At 41.3% G+C, this 23,601-nt stretch overlaps 1 long non-coding RNA gene across 1 annotated transcript in view; it reads right to left on the bottom strand.

Annotated features, from left to right (window-relative positions):
• Nucleotides 1–3,308: 3,308 nt before the first annotated feature.
• The window catches only part of LOC129392828 (uncharacterized), a 46,781-nt gene continuing 26,488 nt past the window's right edge, over nucleotides 3,309–23,601 (bottom strand). The window contains exon 3 of the long non-coding RNA XR_008619444.1: nucleotides 3,309–3,739. This is a non-coding gene — a long non-coding RNA (uncharacterized lncRNA). The remainder of the gene's footprint in view (nucleotides 3,740–23,601) is intronic.

Genomic DNA, 23,601 nt, shown 5'->3' with positions numbered 1-23,601 from the left:
ACAGTATGGAGGTTCCTCAAAAGACTAAAAATAGAACTACCATACAACCCAGCAATCCCACTACTGGGCATATACCCTGAGAAAACCATAATTCAAAAAGTGTCACATACCACAATGTTCATTGCAGTTCTATTTACAATAGCCAGGACATGGAAGCAACCTAAGTGTCCATTGACAGATGAATGGGTAAAGAAGATGTGGCACATATATACAATGGAATATTACTCGCCATAAAAAGAAACAAAACTGAGTTATTTGTAGTGAGATGGATGGACCTAGAGTCTGTCATCTAGAGTGAAGTAAGTCAGAAAGAGAAAAACAAATACTGTATGCTGACATATACATATGGAATCTAAAAAAAAAAAAAAAAAGTGGTTCTGAAGAACCTAGGGCCAGGACAGGAATAAAGACACAGACACAGAATGGACTTGACACGGGTAGGGGGAAGGGTAAGCTGGGACGAAGTGAGAGAGTGGCATGGACATATATACACACTACCAAATGCAAAATAGATAGCTAGTGGGAAGGAGCTGCATAGCACAGGGAGATCAGCTCGGTGCTTTGTGTCCACCTAGAGGGGTGGGATATAGAGGGTGGGAGGGAGATGCAAGAGGGAGGAGATATGGGGATGTATGTATATGTATAGCTGATTCACTTTGTTATACAGCAGAAACTAACACACCATTGTAAAGCAATTACACTCCAATAAAGATGTTAAAAAAAAAGAATCCGCCTGTCAATGCAGGGGACACGGGTGCGATCCCTGGCCCGGGAAGATCCCACATACCACGGAGCAACTAAGCCCTTGCACCACAACTACTGAAGCCCGTGTGCCTAGAGCCTGTGCTCCACAGCAAGAGAACCCACCACAATGAGAAGCCCGCGCACCACAACGAAGAGTAGCCTCCACTCGTCGCAACTAGAGAAAACCCATGTGCAGCAACGAAGACCCAACGCAGCCAAAATAAATAAATAAATAAAATTTTTTTTTAAAAAATGATGGGGGCTTCCCTGGTGGCGCAGTGGTTGAGGGTCCGCCTGCCGATGCAGGGGATGCGGGTTCGTGCCCCGGTCCGGGAGGATCCCACATGCCGCGGAGCGGCTGGGCCCGTGAGCCATGGCCGCTGGGCCTGTGCGTCCGGAGCCTGCGCTCCGCAGCGGGAGGGGCCACGGCAGTGAGAGGCCCGCGTACCGCAAAAAAAAAAAAGATGGGAGTACAGGGTGTGTGTGAGGGATGGATTGAGAGTTTGGGATTTGCAGATGCAAACTATTATATACAGGATGGATAAACAACAATGTCCTACTGTATAGCACAGGGAACTATATTCAATATCCTGTGATAAATCATAATGGAAAAAAATACGAAAAAGAATGTGTATATATATGTATAACTGAATCACTTTGCTGTACAGTAGAAATTAACACAACATTGCAAATCAACTATATTTCAATAAAATAAATTAAAAAGAAGGGAGTGCAAATCACAGTTGGAACCCATCAGTCCCTGAAAGAGCAATGAGTAAACTGGTGCAAAAGAGAATTTTTTATATATATATTTTATATCTATATAATATATCCCCACAAAAGACTGCGTATAAGCACAGAACAGCAGAAGCTGCTCTGGGGAAATCCTATCTGTTGGTTTCTTTGGGAATTTGGTGGAAGCAAGACAGACCTTTGAGACCAAGACTGGGACTTACCAAAAAGCTAGACCTTCCCCAGGAGAATGAACTGGGTCTCTCAAAGGGTGTGTTAAAAAACAAAATTCAACTGAGTAAATTTTAAAGATTTTATTGGCTTTATTCAACAATTCATGAATCAGACAGCAACCCATCTAGCAGACAGAAAGGAGCTCCTAGGAGCTGTACAAAATGATTTTTATAGCCAGAATGGAGCAGGAATAAGAAAATTATACTAGGCCAAAAAGCGGATTGGTTATTGTAAGGTCACTTTCCTTTAGGGAAATGGCAGGGAACATCAGGCAGATTACCTAACTCATGCTGATCAGGCCTTTCCTGATTGACTGGTTTAAGATTCCATTTCTGGGGACTTCCCTGGTGGCACAGTGGTTAAGAATCCGCCTGCCAATGCAGGGGACACAGGTTCGATCCCTGTCCGGGAAGATCCCACATGCCGCGGAGCAGCTAAGCCTATGTGCCACAGTTACTGAGCCTGCGCTCTAGAGCTCGTGAGCCACAACTACTGAGCCCACATGCCACAACTACTGAAGCCCATGCATCCTAGAGCCCACACACTCTAGAGCCCACACGCCACAACTACTGAGCCCGCAAGCTGCAACTACTGAAGCCCGTGCGCTCTGGGCCTGTGTGCCGCAACTACTGAGCCTGTGTGCTGCAACTACTGAAGCCTGCATGCCTACAGCCCATGCTCCGCAGCAAGAGAAGCCACCGCAATGAGAGTTTAAGATTCCATTTCTGGGGACTTCCCTGGTGGCACAGTGGTTAAGAATCCGCCTGCCAATGCAGGGGACACAGGTTCGATCCCTGTCCGGGAAGATCCCACATGCCGCGGAGCAGCTAAGCCTATGTGCCACAGTTACTGAGCCTGCGCTCTAGAGCTCGTGAGCCACAACTACTGAGCCCACATGCCACAACTACTGAAGCCCATGCATCCTAGAGCCCACACACTCTAGAGCCCACACGCCACAACTACTGAGCCCGCAAGCTGCAACTACTGAAGCCCGTGCGCTCTGGGCCTGTGTGCCGCAACTACTGAGCCTGTGTGCTGCAACTACTGAAGCCTGCATGCCTACAGCCCATGCTCCGCAGCAAGAGAAGCCACTGCAATGAGAAGCCCGTGCACCACAACGAAGAGTAGCCCCCGCTCGCCGCAACTAGAGAAAGCCCACATGCAGCAACGAAGACCCAATGCAGACAAAAATTTAAAAATTAAAAAAAAAAAGATTCCATTTCCGGGAAAGCTAAAACTGTAATTAAGTCAAGTCTCAGTTTGATGATGTGGGGCTTAGCATAAGCAGCTCCATTTTGGGCCTGTTGTCTTGTTTTTAACAGGTGTAACCTCCTGGGGATTCTTAAAAGGGAAAATAACATCTTTACCAAGGGCCTGGCTCAGCAGAAACCAAATACCCCAATACAAGACTGCTAACAGAAGTTAATAAATGAAATAACTACAACACAGTGCATGATATTGTTGCTTGGAATAGAAGATGCTTAATAAATATTGAATGAGTTGAAAAATTGATCCCTGATACAGAGAAATCACTTCTGCAAAAAATAAAGCCAAGTTGAACAAATTCAGTCAAAGACATCTTTCAGAGCTAGTAAAATTGTACCCTTTATTTGGGGAAAGATTATGACACACATACTTAGTTCCAACTCACTGCCAATAACTTGCTAATGGTGCTAATAGAGTTCTTAACTATATGGGAAAAACTATGAATGACCTATTTTCCAAGTGTTCAGAAACATAGACATACGTTAACAATCCACTGTGCTTCTGTGTTTCTTCTGCGTCTCTTTTCTGGATGGTTATGGGCATTTGTGGTTTCCATTTGTGGAAGGATACCACTGGCACACCAAGAGAAGGGAGATTCCAGGCAGTATTAAGGGATGACCTTATAAAATGTTACTAGGCTTCCTGAAACATGTCACTAGTTAGGCAACATACTTACCGATTCATTCAAGGCTCTCTTCTAAGTGGTAGGGACACGGCAATAAACAAAATACACAAACTGTTTTGTCTTCTTGGAGTTTATATGCTGGTGGGGAGAAACAGACATGAAAAAATGAAAAAGAAATGCATGTAGTGATAGTTGGTGACAAGTGCTGTGGAGACAAGGAACACAGGGACAGCAAAGAGGGATTTCCAGGTGAGGGTTGGAGGAGGGGCTTGCAATTTAAGAACAGAACGGTCAAGGATGGCCTCGGTGAGTAAAGGCTTTGAGGATGAGAGACAGCAAACAATATGATTCCGTTATACATATACATGTATCTATTCTTTTTCAAATTCTAGGCTCCACATAAAATAAAAATTTTTTAATACATTTACAAAAATAAAACTATTCACATTCCTTGTGAAAAAAATATGAATTTGGGGAAAGGGAATTCTAAGAAGAGGAAATAGCAAGGGCTAAGCCCTCAGGCAGGAGCATTCCTGGTGTGTTTGAGGGACGGTAAGAAAGTCCCAGGGGGAAGCAGAGTGAAGGAGGGAAAATAATGAAGAGAGGAAGGAATGGCGGGGACAGATGGGGTAGGGTTTGGGGGAGAGGACTCTTATGATCCACTGATTTCTTACCAGGATCACCCTGGCTGCTGGACTGAGAATAGATTGGAGAGGTGTCAGGGCCAGAGCAGGAAGAAGAGTTCAGAGCTGTTGCCCCACTGAATGAATGGAAGCCACCCTTCCCAGCAGCCTTCCCCTGCAAAAGCCTGGCCACTTGAAAATGTGTCCAGCCTGCTCTTGCAATGTCATCTTGCAGTGATCAGATTTCATCCCTGCTCTGTAAGAAAATCAAAAAAAGGAGAAAAGAGAAAATGGGGCTGGACGTGAGGGTTATAGTTTCCGAGGAAATAAGAAAAAATAAATAAAATTTCAATTTGCATCTTTGACAGTTAGGGAAATTGAGTGGACTCAAGTCTCCCTAGGAAGAAAAAAAGCTAATGTTAGTAAGCTAAAAATAACAATGAAATACAGAGTGCTGGAATAATTAGCCTGGAAAAGGGGTTGCCCCAGTGATCTCATTACATTTCCTCGGATGACTTTCCTAAGCAGTGACAGGTGAGTAATAGGAAACCACTGGATGGTCAGGCACAGTGGTCTAGTTTTAAAAACCTGTAATTTAATGTTGAAATAAATGGCAGAGCTCCCAAACACCACGAGTAGATGATAGTTAAAGAAAACGACATACACTAGTGTCCTACAAATAGCTGTCTTGAGATGTACTATCACTCTGTCCTTCACTGCAAGTCAAGACCATGAGCTGCTGTATCCTTGGACACCTGCCAAATGCGTGTGGGTGGAGGTTCCTGCACATTTAAACTGTACAGCACCCATTCAGCTTAGATACAGAAGGTTTGTAGAGTTTTTTCCCTACACTGCACTTATGGAAACCAAGACCCACTGCTTGGAAGGTTAATACTTTCCTGCAGGTCAGTGCTTTTTTCACCCTGCCTGCTGACTTGTGTGAACTGAAACAAAAACCAATTATTCTCCAAAATCAAAATCTTCAGATGCCTCAGGAGCAGTTTTAATTTAGTTTTAGAATTATGGGCTGGCTTTCTCCCTCACCTCTTGGTGTCAGCTGTAGCCAAATCAAAAACATTGCCAAGTAATGGAAAGTTACTTAAAATCTTTCTCTCATGACTGTCTTCTCTTTACAACCATTATCATCATTTTCTGGCTGGTCACAGACACATTTCTTCTAAAATGGAATGCCCCTTGGCTCATTTTGAGCTGTATTTCTCACCCCCTTTATTGACCTCTATCCCTTTATCTCATTCCCTTGGAAGCCTGAACCTCAATTCTATAAATACATTAAAAATAAAAACTGATCCCATTTGGAACGAGGCCATATCATTGAATTTATTCTCAGAGCACATCATGACAAATCATTCTTGTTTGCTCTATAATATGCTTAGAATCCAGGCATGACCAGGCTTCAACCTCTTCGCATCCCTAGTGGTCAAAGGGGAGAACTCAAGCTGTACTATTCCTTCCCCATCCCAGCTGATCCCCACTTTGGCCCTGCCTGGGGCCCAGGATTGACTGTCTTGCTATCTCTCAGCACGTGGGCTGGGTGCTACCCACTTAGCGGCTGCAGGCAGTCACCAAATAGGAGACTGTTCCCTGGCCATAACTCCATCTAACTCAGCATCTCAGAAACTAGCCTCTGCAGAAAGGTGGTCCTCAACCTCAACCAGCACCTCAGTACATTGCCTAAGAATCCCTGTACATGTGTCTACTCATTAATTCCATTCATTTAATTTCACCTACTATGTGCAAGGCATTGGGCCAAACATAGGAGAGTCAATGCTCTACAGACAGCTCCATCTTCTGTTCCTCGCTCTAACCTACACTGTTCTCCTGAAGCCCCACCCCAATACCTTCCTCATTCCTCTTAGCAGTGATCTGGCCAATTCTAGAGAAGGACTCCCTCAACTCCCTACACCATCCAGATATCTACACACCTATCAGCACACCTTACCTATCTTTCCCTCCTTCCTTCCCCGCTCAGTGGAAAATGTATGATCTGGGTTTCATCAGTTTCCATTTCCTTAGCGCACTGACTCCACCAACTTTCCTCTCCTCTACCTTCAGCCTCATCCCGCTAGTGGTTCTTTTCCAAAAATATTTTTACATGTTCAGGTCTGTCTCAAGTTAAAAATTCATAAATAAGTGATTTTTCCTCTAGGTCCTTCTCTAGCATTCAAGCTATCTCTGTCTCTCCATAACCAAGATTTTAGAGGAATCCATCCATTCAATCCCCACTTCATCATCTTGGCAACAACATTAATATGACTGGTTCCCAAATGTGAATCTACGTTCTGGGTTCCTCCATATATGATCAAAGGTCTACTGCTGGATACAGCACCAGTTAGATGGCCCAAGGCACCTCCAACGACATATGCCTGAAGTAAGCTCATCAGCTTCCCTAGACTGCAAGAGTTTGGATCGCACCTCCTCCACTTACTGGCAGAGTGACTTTGGGCAAGTTCTTGAACCATTTGTCTTTCAACTTCCCCCTTCATGAGCATCAAGAACTGGGAGGGGTCTGAGATGTTGCCCTACTTGCAAACTGGCAAGTTAGCCTGCCATACTTTCATAGATGCTGGCAGAATACACGAAACTCCTGGGTCAGAAACGAATGACAATCTATTACTGAAGACAACTGCAGTAGCCAGAGTATCAGCATGTATTACACTGGTTCCTTGAGCCCCGGTTCCCACAGGGAGATGCAAAAACCTGCACATGCAGTGTGGTTACAGGAGAGGAACCCTGAGTTCAGGGAAACTGCTCTTTGCTCCAGAGGGAGACAGTATATCTCCCAAGGCTGCTTGCTACATGTTCAGTAAAATGTGGGGAATGTTACAGCAGCTAAATTACCAGGTTGTTGGATTAAATGTGTTAAAAAAAAAAAAAAAGCCTTTAAGATAGTGCTAGCTACATATAAGCCCTAATATTATTTCATAACCCTAGTCCCTAGGAGCTCACTGGTTGAGGGTGTATGTCATTTATCTCTGTGTAAGCCCGTGTCCAGCACAATGTGTTGTGTGTGTATACAGTAGTTGCATCATGTCTGCTACATAACTGGTTGTCAAATATCTGAAGCTCTTGAAATATCACATATACTATTTTACATTCCAAGCTATATTCAATGCTATGATGGTAGAAACCTTAAATACTGACTCACCTTGGGCTTCACAAGTGAATTACAATGTTAATTGTGGGAGCTGTCAAGTTAACATGAGTTGTGTGAAAAAAAAATCACCTAATATCCTGCTTTTTAGAAAAGATTTCATAATGTCTAAGGGTTTGTTTTAAATATGTTCCATGGAAAGTATTATTATACCTTTAAATAAGTTATGGGTTAATAGGGGCAGCTTCAGACAAAAAAATGCCTTTGCTCTTACAGTTCATTTGACCTATAGCACAGTAAGCTTCCGATGAATCCACAACCAAAACTCAGTGGCTACTGTACTTTACATGAAACTTATCTAGTAAATAAAGATTTATGGAGTACATTCTTTGTGCCAAGTACTATCCTAGGCACAGTAGGGATATCCCAGGCAGAGGAAAAGGCCAATATCCTTCCTGCCCTGGAGGACTCACATTCAGAAGGGAAGAAATGCATCAAAAACCCATATACAAAAACACTGGGGGAGTTGATTGGAACACCAACAAATAGCATCCCGTTTCCCTGCCAGTGTTCTAAAACAACGAAGAAATTAAAGGATCCGCATGTGGAGACCAAAACATCACTTTTAAAACTGATAGGGACTTCCCTGGTGGTCCAGTGGCTAAGACTCCACGCTGCCTATGCAGGGGGCCCAGGTTCGATCCCTGATCAGGGAGCTAGATCGCACATGCCGCAACTGAATATCCAACATGCCGCAACTGAAAAAAAAGATCCCGCATGCTGCAACAAAGATCCCGTGTGCCACAGCTAAGATCCGGTGCAGCCAAATAAATAAATACTTTATAAAAATTTTAAAAAATAAGAAAACTGACAAAGCTAATACAGAGAATCTGGCTCTAGATGTAGGATCCCCAGTTCCCCTGGAGACTCATCCAGTCAAGTCACGGAGGACACTGGATCACCACAGGGAGTGCTACCCACACCACTGGGCCTTTAAGGTTTACACGTGGCCGAAAACAAGTGGAAACAAATGTTCTCTGCTGGCAGGCAGATCCCGAAAGCGAAGGCAGCAGAAGGGTCTCTGCTACCCACGGGGCACTTTCTCTTCAATTCGCTCCTCAGTCAACCCACTTCCCATTGGTAGGAATTATTACAACCTATCCCCAACAGCACTTCCCTACTTCATTTTTTATCAGAATTCATCGTCACCATATGCTATATAGTGCACTTCTTTTATTTTGGTTATTGTCTATCCCTTCCCTCCTCTCTACTAGAATGTAAGCTCCATAAGGGCAAAACCTATGGCCTTTTTTTTCTTTTTTCACTAAAGTATCCTGGCACATACATAAGCACTCAGTAAATTTTTATTAAATGACTGAACAAATGATCGAACAAAGGAATGAACTGAATAAATGGGTATCTTCCCAACTATACCAAATGTCTTATATCACTTGCTGGGTGATTCACACTCACCAGCTAACGCGGTCCATCCTGAGAATGGCCCAGGGGAAGCAAATACCTACCAGTCTACGGTTCCCTGGCCTGATTCTGGCACAGAAGTGAAGCGGAGAACCAACCCTTCCTGACAGCCACATTCACTGGAGGCTTTCAGAGAGAGGGCTCCTGGATGACCCCAAGACCTGAACCTCCAAGGGTCTTCACATGCTGAAGACTGTCCAGGAATACTAATGCTGTGCGGAGGGCAGTGCTGGGGCTTGCCTGCCTGCCTGCTGCGTATCCTACAGCACCGACAAAAAGCGTGTTAAGTGGCAATACCCAAGGGTAGATAGGGCAACGTTATAATCCCTATACTTTATAATGCCCATTTATTAAAAGAAAGCTTGATTTATTTAGATTCATATAGTCATAGGATGTTAAAAGTGGAAAGAGCCTATAGATTGGGGATTTTTAACCTTTTTTGCGCCCCAGAGCCCTTTAGATGTCTGGCGAACCATATTAACTCCTTCCGAGATGAATGCTTTTAAGTGTGTAAAACAAATACCATCACAAGGAAACCTATTACATTAAAATATAGCTAACAGGACTTCCCTGGTGGAGCGGTGGTTGAGAATCCACCTGTCACTGCAGGGGACACGGGTTCGAGCCTTGGTCTGGGAAGATCCCACATGCCGCGGAGCAACTAAGCCCGTGAGCCACAACTACTGAGCCTACGCGTCGGGAGCCTGTGCTCCGCAACGGGAGAGGCCGTGACAGTGAGAGGCCCGCGCACCACGATGAAGAGTGGCCCCCGCTCGCCGCAACTGGAGAAAGCCCTCGCACAGAAACGAAGACCCAACACAGCCAAAAGTAAATAAATAAATAAATTTATTTTTAAAAAAAAGAATAGCCCGAAATAATCAGCAAATTAAAATATTGAAAATAGGGACTTCCCTGGCCGACCAGTGGTTAAGACTTCACCTTCCAATGCAGGGGGGTGCGGGTTCAATCCCTGGTGGGGGAGCTAAGATCCCACATGTCTCACAGCCAAAAAACTAAAACATAAAACAGAAGCAGTATTGTAACAAATTCAGTAAAGACCTTAAAAGTGGTCCACATCAAAAAAAAAAAATCTTAAAAAAAAAAATATTGAAACTATTTCCCCTTAAGGTGGGATCAAGCATTCCATAGCCTTGTAGACTTAACCTCATAAAAATGGGGAGGAAAAAAGGAAAGAAAAAGACATGCTAATTTCAGCTCTTGCAAAACTTGCTTGGTCAACCAGTATTTGTCAAGCACTGTTGCAGGTGTTACTAATACAATGGTAAATAAGACAAAGTTCCTGATCTTAAGAGCCCCAGGAGGCAGTCAGATCAGTAAGATATAACCCCTCCTCAAGAAATGAACTTTAAAAAAAAGCAGGTTTTTTTGTTGTTTGTTTTTTTTGCGGTACGCAGGCCTCTCACTGTTCTGGCCTCTCCCGTTGCGGAGCGCAGGCTCAGCGGCCATGGCTCACGGGCCCAGCCGCTCCGCGGCATGTGGGATCTTCCCAGACCGGGGCACGAACCCGTGTCCCCTGCATCGGCAGGTGGACTCTCAACCACTGCGCCACCACGGAAGCCCCAAAAAGCAGGTTATTAAATTGTGACACCTATAACACTAATTTTGTTTTTTAAAATAGTAAAATAAAATTTACCTAAATGGCCCCTAAAAAGTGGTTTTTCTGGCTGATGAAATTACAGGTCATTTTATTTTTTCTTATAATTCAACGTAATTTTTCATTCTTTATTATATTTATAATATGTATTGCATTTATAAGACAAAAAATTAATGTTTATACCTTTTGACAATGTATAGAATGTCTATGACTCTATTCCCTAAGGAAGTGATTTTAAATATGAATAAATTTAATCATTACAGTATTATTTATAATAATGAAAAATTGAGGACATTTTGCTCAAGATCTTCCCTGGAGAGTTCTTGAATGATCACACAATGTTGCTACTAACAATTTAGAGATGGTGCCACTAGGTGGCAACAGGGAGTCTCTGACATGTGAGTACAACTTCAAGGTTAGCTCGCAAAGCCTTCAGAACTCAATGCTGGTGGAATGCTCATTGAAATTCTTTCTCAAAATGAAATCACAGTGTTACCCCCAAAAAGGCATTTAACCTAGAAATCCCACCTTTAGGAATAAATTATTAAAATAATGGAATAAATGATCAGAGATGTATGTATATAATAGCAAAAAAAAGTGAAACCACCTAAATTGTCCATCAGTGGAGGACTGATACATTATGATGACTTATTAATGATGAAGTTCTGTATTGACAGGAAAGGATGTCCATTATATGTTTTTAAGTGAAAAGAAAGCAGATTATCCAATACTGATATGGAAGATAATTTGCTATAAGGATTAAAACCCTGTAGAGTCAGATGGTTGGTGATCAAGTACCAACTATTAACTGTGTGACTCTGAGCAAGTTTCTTAACTTCTCTGGGCATCATTTACAAAATAGGAATGATATTACTACCTCACCAGGTTGTTGTGAGGATTAAATGCAGTATTACAGGGAAAGCCCTGACAACAGCACTTAGCATCTACTAAGCTCTCAGCAGGCCTTAGCTACCATTATTACATATAGTGTGATACCATTTTTTAAAAAATATCCAATATATCTATATGTGGACATATGCATTTTCCAAAAGGATACATATCAAAATGTTAAATGATTATAATATTGGGGTGGTGAGATCACAGGTGATATTTTAATTAAAGCTCTTAGCAATGTGGGGGAAAAAATTCTGATGATGGCTCTGTATGCTCAAATGCATGGAGATCTGTAACTATAATCTTCCATACCACATTTCTAGGAAAAATAATTTTTCAATGTTTTATTTAATAAAATAATCACTGTTTTAAAATAAAGTCTACAGTGTATCTCTCTAATAATTTTCATTTTTCCTTTCTTTTTAAATTTGATTCCACCTCTCACCTCACCAGAGCTTGTTTTGAACGTTTTTATACCCACCCTTAATTCCAGCTTGTTGTCAGGATCCTCCCCAGCCCAGGCTAGTCCAAAGCCGCAGTCAACACTGCTTTCTGCTCTGGCCTGGCTGTGTTGGTTTCCCACCCCTCCACCCCGGCCAGCCCTCCAGGTGGACTAAAAAGGGTCCCTTCCATTCAATCCCTACTTCCTCTTCCACAGGCCCTAAACCACTCCTTGTTAGAGAAAACTGAATTCCGCTGTTAGGTTCCCTCCAGTCGCACTGTTTCTGGTGTGTGTGCGCGCAGTTCTGGGGTGTGTGTGTGTGTGTGTGTGTGTGTGTGTGTGTGTGTGTGTAAAACTGAATTCTGCTGTTAGGTTCCCTCCGGTTGCACTGTTTCTGGTATGTGTGCGCGCAGTTTCTGGTGTGTGTGTGTGTGTGTGTGTGCGTGTGTGTGTGTGTGAGTGTGTGTGTGTGTGTGTGTGTGTGTGTGTGTGTGTAAAACTGAATTCTGCTGTTAGGTTCCTTCCGGTCGCACTGTTTGTGGTGTGTGCGCACGCAGTTCTGGTGTGTGTGTGTGTGTGTGTGTGTAAAACTGAATTCTGCTGTTAGGTTCCCTCCGGTTGCACTGTTTCTGGTATGTGTGCGCGCAGTTTCTGGTGTGTGTGTGTGTGTGTGTGTGCGTGTGTGTGTGTGTGAGTGTGTGTGTGTGTGTGTGTGTGTGTGTGTGTAAAACTGAACTCCGCTGTTAGGTTCCCTCCGGTCGCACTGTTTCTGGTGTGTGGGTGTGTGGGTGGGGGTGGGGGTGTGTGTGTGTATGTGTTTAAACACCATTTCCCTTTTTGTTCCTTTTAGATCAAAAGAAGAGCTCCTCTCCTGTTCCTCCCACCCCTCAAACTCCCTTCCTTTTTCTTTGTCTGTTGCTCTGTATCCTTTGTCCCAGTGATGAAACATGCCTCCCCTTAGGTTTTCTCTTTACAACCTTGCTAGCGCATTCAGAAACCAAGATTAAAGTGTCAAAATCCTGACATGCATGGGATTGTTGTGTTTAGAGAATTAACAGCAAATTACACTGCTTTCATTACTGTAATTCATGGCATTAGCTTTAACTGCACCCCACTCAATCTCCAACATAAACTGGCTACTGGTTATGGAGTTATCTCAATTAGCTTTTTTATCTACGCCCTCACTCTCAATACTAAGAACAAATAAATGGCCTTCACATAGTAGCCCTACATTTGCACCTTTGGAACTAGAAGGCAGTGACTTCGCAGCAAAACTGAATTGGCTCCCTCTGCTGATTCAAAAGGGCCAAGCATTGCTGACGCTGAGAGTATGACGCATGCAACAGATACGGATTCTGGCATAAGGCAATTTTTTGCATTGACTTAGTGATTAAAGCGATTAGAAGCAACTGTTACTACAATTTTTTTTTAAGCGAAGCAAGAAGCAGCTACCAAATTTAATTAATATAAATGTGTATTGCAGGTAAGATAATGGTACAACTTTGTAAGGATAAGATACAGTAAATGAAAATAACTTCTACTCACACTAAGAACTCACAACTTGACCCAACTTTTATAAATACGTTTAATAATAGTTGTTCATGTAAGTTCATTGATAACAATCTTAGAATGTAAATCATTAATAATGTTAATAATAGTTTCTGATTTTATTCTAAATCAACCTTAGGAATTTAGATTGGTTTTAAAATAGTTTAAATTATTTTTATAGTATTTTATGTTTAACTCAAAGACTTCTCTCTTTAATCAAAAACAAAACTCACTTTGAGAATTTATTCATTCATCAAACATTAGCTCAGAACTGATGACTAGCACGGTGTGGCGAGCAAAGTGCACGAGAGGTGAACTACAAACGCAGGAGACACAGCTTCCGCTTTCAAGGAGTTTGTCATCTACTTAGAAAGCAAAACACACACATAAAGTAACTCATGGAAAATTTTGAAAGCAGCATAATAATCAAGTGTAACAATATTTGGAGATTATTTGTTTCTTAACACCTTGACCCCTAGTTAAAATTTTAATTCTATAAATAACAAAGAATTTTTAGCATAAGCGTGTCCCATGCTAAAAGGAAGAGGCAAAAAGTATTTGCCCTTTATCTGAAATTCAAGTTAACTGGGCATCCTGCATTATTATTTTCTAAATCTGACAACTCTAAATTTGAGGCATGTGGGATACAGAACGGATCCTAATAGAGTGGATTGGGTCAGATAAGCTTCCTGGAGAACGTGAGTTTTAAGCCAACTGCTGATGAAAGCAGTGGATGGAAACAGAAGACATTCCAAATGTGGGAAGCAAGTGTCCATGGCACTGAAATCGAGATGAGCAAGTAACTCCTGGTTAGGAGGGCAACCAAATTAGTTTAGCCGGAGGAAGATTTTCAACAGGGACAAGAAAGCTGAAAACTGCTGATGTGAGTGATCACTCTTAACTTGATTTCTTTCTATGGAGTTTGCTTAAAGGACAATATTCCTACTTCCCAATCAATCAGACATTTTTTAAAAATAATTTTTCTCTCTATAAGCCAAGACCACAGATTTCAATGGCTTAGACACAGAAGTTTTAAATTGTAGAGATGTTTATCTCTACTGGTTATTTACGTTGGCATTACAATTTGAGTTTTGCGGTTATACATTTTAAAGATCAAAAATGCGCTTGAAATATAGAATATATCCAGTTGAAATATATATATGTATTTGTTTGTTTACTTATGGATTTATTTTCCCAGTGGCTTCCAATGGTAGGGTCCTGATATCTGAGTCTTTGCTGGATGGGGGGTCAGGAGCTTTGGAGGGAGGAGGCAGCGAGCCCTAAAGAGCTCTGCATAATAAAAAGAGCAAGTAGAGAGTGGGGAGACTGGAGCCTGCAGAGTGCTCCTACTGGGGCAGAGGAAGGTACTGGGAGAGGAGAAAAACCTCTGTCCTACTGCTTTCAAATCTATATTTCCTATATCTAGCAGCCCTGTTTCTAGAAGTCTATCATAAGCTCTGGGATATATTAAGTGAAGAATAGTACACTAGGCTTATAAGGAAACACAGTATAAAAAATATATTTGCTTATCTTTTTTAAACATATATGATTATATTTTAAAACAACAAAAGGATAATCATAAAATAAAAATAATACTACCTCCTTCCTAGGAAGGAAGGAGGAAATGCGGTAGAGAAGAAACAAATACAAACTAGACTTCTTTAGATGCACTTTGTTTGGTAGATTTAACTTTGGGATCATGTAAATATTTAAATAACTGATACTTAAATTGAGAAAAAGCAATCCTTAACAAAAAATGAAAGGAAAAAATGAACATAACTGTATATCCAGATGGTGGCATAACCACCAGAGAGGGACTATTCTAAATGACTTAAAAACACAGTAATTTGACTGACATCCCCTATGGGATACACCCGAGGGATAGAAGGGACTGTTAAGAACAAAAACTAATAAGAAAATCTTTAAGGTTTTAGAGTATGAACTGTCAGTGTCTGAGGCTGTTGTGTGTATAACTTGGGATAAAGCAAATGAGAGTAAATATGTGATGTTCAAATTCTCTCATACCCAGCATTATTGAGAACTGGGGATCTTAGCATGAACAGAAAATAAATAAATTAGATAGAAGAGATTAGGTAAAAATCCTGTAGTCATGAATTTAATATGAAGTATCAGTATGAACAAATGATTCATTTTATCTTTAAAACAAAAACTATATTTCCCAGCTCTGTCTGATGAGAAGTTCTAGAAACAAAGACCAAAAAAAGTAGAAATAAGCACCCTAGTGCCCCCGTTGTGAACTTGAAATACTATTTTCACTGAAAGAAGTAAGGGCTCCTTAGAAAGGACTAATTCTAGGGGCAGAGAAATAAAGGATGAGCTTGGAACATCTTGTCAGACAACAGAGAAGTTGTCAAAGACTCTAGAGTCATGTCAGTGGGGCTCAGGCATCAACTTGACCAAAGATGGAACCACTGAGCATCGATACAAAAAATAATGGAAAAGGATTTAAATACAACAAATATGGTGACTCCATGAGTTTGTAAAGATATTAAAGCAAAATAAAACATATTGGTAAAAAAAAAAAACATATTGGTCACTACTGGAGGATACTAGTGAACTAGCTTATTATTTTGAACATTGATAAAGACAGACAATCAAGCATTGATCCTGACTTTCCTATGTAAACTGTACCATTGTGTAGCCAAATAGTATTCCAGCTAAGAAAGGAAGAATGAATGACAGAATTAGAATACCACCATTCTGCAACTCAAAGTGAATTAATGGATCTAGGCACTAACCATCAATGTCATCCCAAAGAGACAACCAGACATCAGCTACCTCTAATAAGAGGGACCATGTGATCTATGAAGTGGTCCTGCTGAAAACTCCAACCTGAATCTGACAAAGCCTCAAAATCTAATTACCACTGAGCCTCCCAGGCTGCACAGACAGCCATGCAGGGACCCAGCTCCACCGTCCAGCAGGCTGGCACCAGCCCCAAGCCCCCTCAGCGCTGCAGATAGCCATGCAGGGACACAGGCTTGCCCTCCAGCAGGTCAACACTAGCTCCAAGCCCTCCCAGGCCCACAAAGATAGCTGCTCAGGACCCCACCCTGCCCACCAGCAGGCCAGGAGCAGTGCTGTGCCCCACCCTGGAACTGAGGCTGTGCTGCCAACCATGCAGGAATATTACCCTGCCCACCAGTGGGCCTGCAGCCACTGCACAAGGCACAACCTCACAGCCAACCAGGCGGGGGGCCAGCCCCACCTACCAGTGCACTCACAGTAGTTGGTCCCACCACAATAGAAGTGTGCATGCAGCTCACATAGAGGGCACCCCCAGAGCATATAGCTCTGGTGATCACAGGGGAACATGCTTCTGGGCCCCAAAGGACTTCTCCTACATAAGGCCACATCTCCATGATTGGGAAATGTAACTAAAAGTAACACATAGAAATAAACACGGGGGGGGCTCCCCTGGTGGCACAGTGGTTAAGAATCTGCCTGCCAATGCAGGGGACACAGGTTTGAGCCCTGGTCCGGGAAGATCCCACATGCCATGGAGCAACTAAGCCTGTGCCCCACAATTACTGAGCCTGCGCTCTAGAGCCCACAAGCCACCACTACTGAACCCCACGTGCCACCACTACTGCAGCCCAGGTGCCTAGAGCCTGTGCTCCACAACAAGAGAAGCCACTGCAACAAGAAGCCTGCGCAGCACAACGGAGAGTAACCCCCGCTCGCCGCAACTAGAGAAAGCCCATGCACAGCAACGAAGACCCAACGCATCCATAAATAAATACATAAATTTTACAAATAAATAAATAAATAAGAATAGTGAGAAGCCCTTGTGGTTTCCGTAACATTACGCGTTTTAGGAAAAAAAAAAGAGAGAAAGAAACACAGGGAATTGGGCAAAATGAGGAGACAGAGGAGTATGTTCCAAACAAAGGAACAAGACAAAGCCCCAGAAAAACTAAGTTAAGTGGAGAAAAGCAACCTACCCAATAAAGAGTTCAAGGTACTGATCATAAAGATGTTCACTGAACATGGGAGAAGAATGGATGAACACATGAAGACTTTCAACAAAGAGAAAATAAAAAGAAGAAACTGACATGAAGAATACAATAACTGAAATTAAAAATACCCTAGAAGGAATCAAAAGTAGATTAAATGATACAGAGAAAAGGAGCAGCCCATCTGGAAGACAGAGTAGTAGAATCACCCAAACTGAACAGAAAAAAGAAAAAACAATTTTAAAAAATGAGGATAGTTTAAGAGACCTCTGAGACAACATCAAGTATACTAACATTCACATTACAGGGGACCCAGAAGGAAAAGAGAGAAAAAGGCAGAGAACTTATTTGAAGAAATAATAGTTGAAACTTCCCTAACCTGGGGAAGGAAACAGACATACACACCATGATCAAGTGCAATTTATTCCAGGAATGCAAGGATGGTTCAATACATATAAATCAATCAACAGGATACACCACATTAACAAAATGAAGAATAAAATTCATATGATCATCCCAATAGACACAGAAAAAGCTTTTGACAAAATTCAACGTCTATTAATGATAAAAACACTCAACAAAATGGGTAGAGAGGGAACATGACTCAACACAATAAAGACCATATATGAGAAACCTACAGTCAACATCATATTCAATGGTGAAAAGCTGAAAGCATTTCCTCTAAGATCAGGAACGAAAGGATGCCCATTCTCAACTATTCAACATAGTATCGGAAGTTCTAGCCACAGACATCAGACAAGAAAAAGAAATAAAAGGAGTTCAAATTGGAAAGGAAGAAGTAAAGCTGTCACTGTTTGCAGATAGATGACATGATACTATATATAGAAAATCCTAACAACCTCACCTAAAAACTATTAAAACTAATTAATGAATTCCGTAAAGTTGCAGGTTACAAAATCAATGTACAGAAATCTGTTGCATTTCTATACACTAACAATCAACTATCAGAAAGAGAAGTTAAGAAAATAATCCCATATACAATTTCATCAAAAAGAATAGAATACCTATGAATAAATCTAACCAAAAAAGAAAAAGACTTGTACTCTGAAAACTATAAGACAGAGGAATTCCCTGGAAGTCCAGTGGTTAGGACTCTGCGCTTCCACCGCAGGGGACCTGGGTTCAATCCCACAAGCTGTGTGGTATGGCCATAAAATTTAAAAATTAAATTAAATTAAATTAAATTTTTAAAAAACTATAAGACACTGATGAAAGAAATTGAAGATGAAACAAACAAATGGAAAGATCTACCATGCTCATAGACTGGAAGAATTAATATTTTTAAAATAAGGGGACTTCCCTGGTGGTCCAGTGGTTAAGACTCCATGCTCCCAATGCAGGAGGCCCGGGTTCGACCCCTGGTCAGGGAACTTGATCCCACATGCCACAACTAAGAGCCTGCATGCCACGACTGAAAAAAAAAAAAAAAACAAAACAGATCCCGCATGCCGCAATGAAGATCCCACATGTGGCGATGAAGATCCGGCATGCCGCAACTAAGACCCGGCACAGCCAAATAAATAAATTAAATAAATAAATATTTTAAAAATTAAAAAAAATAAAATGACCATACTACCCAAGTCAATCTACAGATTCAGTGTAATCCTTATGAAACTACCAAAGGTATTTTTCACAGAAAACAATAATTCTAAAATTTGTACTAAAACACGAAAGACCCCAAATTGCCAAAGTAATCTTGAGAAAGAAGAACAAAGCTGGAGGTATCATGCGCCCCAATTTCAAACTAAACTACAAAGCTACAGTCATCAAAACAGTGTGGTGCTGGCACAAAAAACAGACACATACGTCAACGGATCAGAATAGAGAGCCCAAAAATAAACGCACACTTATCTAGTCAATTAATCTATGACAAAAGAGGAAAGAACATACAACAGGGAAAAGACAGCCCCTTCAATAAATCATCTTGGAAAACCTGGACAGCTACATGCAAAAGCATCAAACTGGACTACTTCTTCAAACCATCTAAAAAAATAAAATCAAAATGGATTAGGGACTTAAATGTAAGACCCAACCCATAAAACTCCTAGAAGACAACATAGGCAGTGCACTCTTCAACATCAGTCTTAGCAATACTTTTTTTGGATATGTCTTCCCGGGCAAGGGAAACAACAAAAAATAAAATAAACAAATGGGGCTTCCCTGGTGGCGCAGTGGTTGAGAGTCCACCTGCCGATGCAGGGGACACGGGTTCGTGCCCCGGTCCGGGAAGATCCCACATGCTGTGAAGCGGCTAGGCCTGTGAGCCATGGCCACTGAGCCTGCGCATCCGGAGCTTGTGCTCCGCAACGGGAGAGGCCACAACAGTGAGAGGCCCGCGTACCGCAAAAAAATAAATATAAAAAAATTAAAAAATTAAAATTAAAATTTAAAAATTTAAAAAGGACACTACATCAAACTTTTTAGCTTTTTCACAGTGAAGGAAACTATCAACAAAGCAAAAATGCAGCTGGAGTGACTTCCCTGGTGGCGCAGTGGTTAAGAATCTGCCTGCCAATGCAGATGACACGGGTTCAATCCCTGGCCATGGAAGATCCCACATGCCGTGGAGCAACTAAGCCCTTGTGCCACAACTACTGAGGCTGCGCTCTAGAGCCCACGAGCCACAACTACTGAGCCCGCACGCCACAACTACTGAAGCCCGTACGTCTAGAGCCCATGCTCTGCAACAAGAGAAGCCACCACAATGAGAAGCCTGTGCACTAAAACAAAGAGTAGCCCCCTCTCACCGCAACCAGAGAAAGCCTGTGTGCAGCAATGAAGACCCAACGCAACCAAAAATAAATTTAAATATTAAAAAAAAATGCAGGGACTTCCCTGGTGGTCCAGTGGCTAAGACTCCATGCTCCCAATGCAGGGGTCCCGGGTTCGAGCCCTGGTCAGGGAACTAGATCCCACATGCCACAATGAAGACCCCACACGCCACAACTAAGACCTGGTGCAGCCAAATAAATAAATAAATTTTTTTTAATGCAGCTGGAGAAGATATTTGCATATGATATATCCAATAAGGGGTTATTACCCAAAATATACAAAGAACTCATCAAAACTCAACATCAAAAAAACAAACAACCTGATTTAAAATGGGCAGAAGACCCGAATAGACATTTTTCCAAAGAGGACATGCAGATGGCCAATGGGCACATGAAAAGATGCTCAGCATCACTCATCATCAGGAAAATGAAAATCAAAACCACAATGAAATATCACCTTACACCTGTCAGAACAGCTATTATCAAAAAGACAACAACTAACAAGTGTTGCCAAGGATGTGGAGAAAAGGGAACATTTGTGCACTGTTGTCGGGATTGTAAATTAGTGCAGTTACTATGGAAACCAGTATGGAGTTTCCTCAAAAATTAAAAATAAATCTGCCATGTGATCTAGCAAATTTACTTCTGGGTATTTACTCAAAAAAACCCAAAACACATTCAAAAAGATTTATGCACTCAAATGTTTATTGCAATATTGTTTATAACAGCCAAGATACGGAAGCAACCAAAGTATCCATTAATAGATGAACAGATAAAGAAGATGTGGTATATATACACAATGCAATATTATTACACAGTCATTAAAAAATGAAATCTTGCCATTTGTGACAACATGGATGGGTCTAGTGGGTATTATGCTAAGTGAAATAAGTCAGACAGAGAATGACAAATACCATATGATCTCACTTATATGTGGAATCTAAAAAACAAAGATTTGCAGCAACGTGGAAGGACCTAGAGATTATCATACTAAGCAAAATAAGTCAGAAAGAGAAAGACAAATATCATATGATATCACTTATGTAAGAAATCTAAAATATAATATGAATGATCTTATTTACAAGGCAGAAACAGACTCATAGACATAGAAAACAAACTTATGGTTACCAAAGGGGAAAGGGGGGGAGGGATAAATTAGGAGTTTCAGATTAGCAGATACAAACTACTATATATAAAATAGATAAACAACAAGGTCCCACTGTATAGCACAGGGAACTATATTCGATATCCTGCAATAAACCATAATGGAAAAGAATATGAATATATATATTCATATGTATGTATGTGTGTGTGTATATATATACACATACATATAAAACTGAATCACTTTGCCATACACCAGAAACTAACAGAACATTTTAAATCAACTATACTTCAATAAGAATTTTTTATATAAAAAACTGTTATTTTACAAAAAATAAAATTAAATTTAAAAATTTTAAATTAAAAACAAAGAAAATTGGGACTTCCCTGGTGGTCCAGTGGTTAAGAATCCTCCTTCCAATGCAGGGGATGTGGGTGCGATCCCTCAGTAACTACTGAGCACGCGGGCCACAACTAGAGACCCCCCGTGCCGCAACTACAGAGCCCACGTGCTCTGGAGCCTGCAGGCCACAACTAGAGAGAAGCCTACCAGTGCAACGAGGAGCCTGCGCACCACAGTGGAAGATCCCACGTGCCACAACTAAGACCTGATGCAGTCAAAAAAATAAAATTAAATAAATAAATATTAAAAAAACAAAAACAAAGAAAATAGATACAGAGGACAAACAGGTGGTTGCCAGAGGGGAGGAGGTAGGGGTGGGGTGAAATAGGTAAAGGGGATTACAAGGCACAAGCTCCCAGTTATACAATAAATAAGCCATGGGGATATAATATACAGCATAAGGAATATGGCCAATAATATTATAATATCATTGTGTGGGGACAGATGGTTACTAGACGTATTGTGGTGATCATTTCATAATGTATGCCAATGTCAAATCACTATGTAGTGCACCTGGAACTAACATAATAAGGTACATCAACTATATTTCAATTCAAAAAAAGAAAAAAAAAGTTTAACAACCAGTTCACAAGAATCATAGGAGACAAAGGAACATGCTACACACTAGGCGTTAGCAGCTAGCAAAATTCAGATGACCACTTTCTTCAACAGTTAAACTGCAAGGGGAAAAGCAAAGAGAGGATAAGAAAACCATGGATTAAAAAGACTTAGGAGGGCTTCCCTGGTGGCACAGTGGTTGAGAGTCCGCCTGCCGATGCAGGGGATGCGGGTTCGTGCCCCGGTCCGGGAGGATCCCACCTGCCGCGGAGCGGCTGGGCCCGTGAGCCATGGCCGCTGGGCCTGCGTGTCGGAGCCTGTGCTCCGCAATGGGAGAGGCCACAGCAGTGAGAGGCCCGCGTAACGCAAAAAAAAAAAAAAAAAAAAAAAAAGACTTAGGAGATGGGCTTCCCTGGTGGCACAGTGGTTGAGGATCTGTCTGCCAATGCAAGGAACACGGGTCTGAGCCCTGGTCTGGGAAGATCCCACATGCCGCGGAGCAACTAGTCCCGTGAGCCACAACTACTGAGCCTGCGCGTAGCTGTGCTCCGCAACGAGAAAGGCCGCGACACCCCGCGCACCGCAATGAAGAGTGGCCCCCGCTCGCCGCAACTAAAGAAAGCCCTCGCACAGAAACGAAGCCCCAACACAGCCAAAAATTAATTAATTAATTTTTTTTTAAAAAAGACAGGAGCAATATCAACAATAACAATGTGTAGACCTTAACTGGATCCAGATGCAAACAAATAAACTGATATTTTTAAAATTATGAGTTCAGGTTAATAACTTGAACGGTGGATTGATGGTTGATGGCATTAAATTTTGTATTAATTTTATTAATTTAATGGAATTTATTTAAAATTTATAAATTTAATTAATTTTAACCAATATTAATAATGTTATTATGGTTTTATTTTTAATAGAAAATCGATTTTCTATTTATCAATTTTTCCACTGAAGAGAAAGTGTCAATATTTTGTATGCAATCAGAGGAATAATAGATGTCAAACTGCTAAAGGAAAAGAACTATAGCTGCAAATCAAGCCCATCACCACTTTATGAGGTTACTGATAATATTTAAAGACATGAGGCTTCGCTTTATATTTTAGAAACATATACTAAAATATTTAGGGGTAAAAAGATATGAAACCTGAGATCTGCTTCAAATGAATACTGGGGAAAGGAATGGGAAATAAGATGAAATCAGATTGACCACAAAATAATCATCACTGAAACTAGGAAATGAGTACATGTGGGTACACTGTACTTTTCTCTCTACTTTTATACGTTTCAATTATTCTTTAATAAAAAATATTTCTCAACTTTATACTGCCCACTAATAAATAGCCACAGTTTATTGAACACTTAACGTGAATTTTTAAATTTTATGTTGACAACAACTTTGTGAGTACTATTACCATCATCTCTATTTCAGCAATACGGAAACTGAGGC

This window comes from Physeter macrocephalus, chromosome 15 (assembly GCF_002837175.3).
Source record: "Physeter macrocephalus isolate SW-GA chromosome 15, ASM283717v5, whole genome shotgun sequence".
In the NCBI taxonomy this organism is placed as follows: Eukaryota; Metazoa; Chordata; class Mammalia; order Artiodactyla; family Physeteridae; genus Physeter; species Physeter macrocephalus.
The sequence above is the reverse complement of the archived record's forward strand: the minus strand, read 5'-3'. Positions and strand labels throughout refer to the sequence as shown.